This window comes from Daktulosphaira vitifoliae, unplaced genomic scaffold (assembly GCF_025091365.1).
Source record: "Daktulosphaira vitifoliae isolate Bord-2020 unplaced genomic scaffold, ASM2509136v1 Scaffold_3, whole genome shotgun sequence".
Classification (NCBI taxonomy): Eukaryota; Metazoa; Arthropoda; class Insecta; order Hemiptera; family Phylloxeridae; genus Daktulosphaira; species Daktulosphaira vitifoliae.
The window spans coordinates 37,445,998-37,450,469 of record NW_026099574.1 but is presented as its reverse complement, the minus strand read 5'-3'; the positions used below and the strand labels follow the sequence as shown (position 1 = coordinate 37,450,469).

At 31.2% G+C, this 4,472-nt stretch overlaps 1 protein-coding gene across 1 annotated transcript in view; it reads left to right on the top strand.

The window, feature by feature from the left end:
* The window catches only part of LOC126901525 (activator of 90 kDa heat shock protein ATPase homolog 1-like), a 31,224-nt gene that overhangs the window by 21,211 nt on the left and 5,541 nt on the right, over positions 1-4,472 (top strand). The gene's annotated exons all lie outside the window — the stretch shown is intronic.

Genomic DNA, 4,472 nt, shown 5'->3' with positions numbered 1-4,472 from the left:
ACTGGTTACTATTCAAATTAATAATAGGTTATTTAACGTAGTAGACTAATTTCCGAGTATTCTGATAAACATAACAATTAGCCTCCTTAAAAATTGGGTAAAGGAACAAATTATAGAACAGGATAAAATAAATGAGTTTAAAAATTAAAAAAATTAATGTATGGATAAAAATTTATTATGATGCGCAAATTAAGGACATAGAAATGGAAAATTTATTATTACCATTTTTCATGACTAGGTTTAAAGATAAATTTAAAAATCACTTATGGCAGTTTCCGAAAATTAGAGTAAATTATATGTAGATGATATGTCCTCTCACCTATCGCTAATGAGTAGGGTAGAGATGTGGCTAAATGAAGTGTTAAATTGTAATTATGTTAATCATATTTATAAGAACAATGAAATTATTACCTAAGAATTTTATAATCGGTTTATAGACGTTTAGGTAAGCATATTTTTAACATCAAGGGTATCATGACTTTTNACGTTTAGGTAAGCATATTTTTAACATCAAGGGTATCATGACATTGCATAAGCGTCTAAAGTTTATGAGAACAGTTGTGACGCTGTCTGAATATTATTAAAATCAAATATACGTCTATTATTTTCTAAGAATATTATCATCGGTTACCAGACGCTTAGATAAGAATATTACCATCATGAATGATTTTACCGTACAGTAGCGATCATTGTCGTATGCATTCTATGAGAACAATGACATCACCATGGTGTTTCACGCCAACGCATTTATTATTTACCATATAACCGGTTCAACAATCTGTATTATGTCACATCATGCTCAACTCTTGGTGAGTATAGCAACCTGTACCTAAAGTTAGACTTGTTGTTGTTGAGCTGATTTTCAGTCTCAATTATCTTAGCAAACTTGTGAACCAACCGACCTTCAAAGATTAAATAAATATGGTGAAAGGTTGTGCACTGTCGTAATGGATACAAATATTGTTAAATTTGTAAAATCTATTTATGTCGGTTTAGCAATACTTTACATTAGTAAGACGTTAATACACAAGTATTACTACGATGAATTTAAACCACATTATACGACACAATCGAATTGATTTACATCGATACTGGTAATATTTATTTACTTATTTTATTTCAAACTTCTTCAAATGCCTACTCCGTATCAAAAATTATTATCAGAATTTAGCTGGTAGCCCTAATTTACTGGTGCATGTAGACGCATCCAGCCTGTCAAATGATCACGCCTACTATTCCATCGCCAGAAAGAAGATAAAAGTGTTTTAAAACATAAAAGTACACAAACGCGTAAAAGTTTTAATCAAACTATAAGATCACTAGGATCGTCCAAATACGTGTATAACTTAAGACTTTTGTTTAAAATTTTGTAGATTAACACATCACTACCTGTTTTTGGAGGAAACAAGATACTAATGACATATTTATATTTATAACCTGAATTGGTTTTCAGTTTTCCACTTTGACCTAAACGTGCATCAGTGTAAAGTAGTAAACTTTTATAATCCTATAAATCGATTATATTGAATGTTCCAATTACAGGTTTACTTTTAAATAAAAGTTGATAAAGGCCATAACTTAGTGATCGTGGTACTAATATTTCAACATAAATAGATGAAAAATCATTAATTATTTTAACCCTAGATTGCCTATAATAAAATCATTACCTTTGACGTACTTTAGACCGTAAATCGCGTTTATTTCTAACAACCATTTTAAAAAATCTTCTTGCTGCATGCTGTTGAAAAATGAACGTTTAGGATTATCAGCATTTGCCGTTTTTAATTTTTCATCTTCCTGAGATGTAGAAAATACATTTTTTAATCAAATTTAGACTTTATTTCTTAATTTTCCTGAGATGCAGAGGGTTTGCTAGAGCCATGCATCATATTATTTTCTTCAGATGTAAAGAATATTATTGGATCATTTTTTACTCTAAAACAGGCTTTCTCCAAGTGCCGAAACAATGACTTTCTGTACTATTGCTTTTCTTTAACTTCAACTCTGATTTGATTGGCTACTTCACAAAGAGCGTCTACTATCAGTGACATGTATGAACGTACAAAATTTTTCGATTCCTCGACATTTCTATGAATTAACTGTATTTTATTTTTTTGTTTCATTTAGAGCACATATGTCATTTGGTTTTTGAAGTATAATCATATTAATGTTATCTCTTATCAGTTGTTTACGAATTCTAGAACACTTCTGTGTTAGGTAAAAACTGATATTGTGTCACCCTCGGCAAAAATAAGATGTTATATGAATTTATTTTTCATAAATTGGTCGGTATCTTGAAAATAACATAGATATATTTTCAAGTTCATAAGTGCCTTCAGACACTTATGAACTTACGAAGACAGCGACAATGCAGACATAGAGAGGAAGACAGATAATAAATTGGTCTAGCACAACGATAGCATAAGTAATCACAACACAACAGCACATTCAACCCATGTGTATCTAACATAATCCATTGATATCCAATCAACTGTACTCTATAACTGTAAAAATAGCAGATCAAGACGATAAAGCAATTAACTTAGAAATGAGCCTCTTACCATACGCCTACATATACGTGATGGCTCTTCGATTCCATTTAACCAAGAGTAAAATTAAAAAAACAATCCTTAAACCACGACTAGTTTCAGAAATACAACGTGTGACGTTCACCTACTTCTAACCATTGGGTTGTCACCGATGAAGCACATAAACCCAAACAAAGTTGGATCCACCACTAGCCGAGGCTCTACCAGACCGGAGCATAGTGGAATTTTAAATATAACTGACACATTTGTTTTTTAATTTACTAAGTTTTTACCTTAACTCTAGGGGAAAAGGAATTAAAAACTGGTAGACGAGTAGTATAGGCGATGATGTTCTATTTTATATAATGAGTTTAAATAAAATAATGATGCCCGAAATATAATAAAACAATGTCAATTATAATTAACAAATGTTCAAGATAAAATAAAATTACAAATTCTTTTATATAACATATTTCAAGTCATAGTTAAAATTATTACAGACAAATTATTAAATGATCTAAAGGACAAATAAAATAAAAGGGACATGAGGGAGAAAATAATCTCTGACACTGCTGCATTGACTGTTCGATTTGACCAAGGGCCAGGAGCGTACTTTCCAATATTGAATAAAATAAAATGGTTATCATTGCAATAATGCTCAAACGAATAATTTGACATCGGTCAACATGGATCTAGGCCTTTTATACCGAGCCTTGAAACTGCTAAGCACGTCTAGATTGGTCCAACACATGTGAGGTCTTGTTACACTCAACATGACAAAATAATTACCGGATGGAAGAAAATGATATTTTACAATAATTTACCAATAGTCAATGAGCAAATGTGCCAAGAAATTTGATAGAATAATCATATTAAAGTCATTTTAAAGAAACCTCGTGACAATGCACGAATATAGGAAACAATGAATGGACGAAAATGAAGAAAAACGGGAATGTTGTACAAAGTTACCAAATTATATTATCATGATGTCCAGGCCGTAGCCAACAAATAAATCTTCACCCATGGCTCGATCGCCAGGGCCAAAAGTAGAAGTTAGGCAGCCATGAGATGTTTAATATACGCAAAAATTAAGTAGAAGGCTGGAGACAGAAAGGACGACCGGCCAAAAAAACACACTTAAACAAAAACGGCCAGACCACTTGATGGCGACGACACACATGGATAGGAAGGGGAAACAAACGCCGACATCAGTGCATGCCTCGTTGACAGACATCTGGGTACTGTAGTGGTCAGCTGGGCGTTTTGTTATCACAATGATAATTTGTTATGGACGATTGTACAACGGATAAAATATAAAAAGGGAATGTGCGACTGCATTATTTAGGAAAATATAAATTATGTTATTCTAAATTGTAATGTTTTATAAAATTAGTTTTTATTCACCACGAAATTAATACTATCCAGACAATAACACCGCATTACCAATTGCTGAGCAGTTACATTTAATTATATGATGTTCACAATAACTAATTTAATTAACTTATTTTGTTAAATAGTACTATTAAAGATAGGTCAATTTTTTACGTCACAAACGTAAAACTTTAACATTCTTTCAGCTTAGAAATACACAATAGACGATATTTTAGAAGTAATGGAAATACCTTACAATAATGAACTTTTACAGTTAGTGCTCTATATTTATATACGAATATATATTCAACAGAAAGATGTTTACACCATCTGATATTTATCTTTTGATAGATAAAGAACTCTCAGGAGTTCCTGTCGACTAAGATGTACAATCGGTTAACAATTAGCTAGCTCAATGTTTAACCGAAATAAGATATTTATTGAACTCTATTAAAACAAATAAATCACATATACCTAGGATATCAATTTTTACAAGAGTTCTCTATACTGGAGTTTTACTATCCTATGCTTCCTTTTTACTAGGGTTTAAAAAAAAAACAAAAAAAATTTATT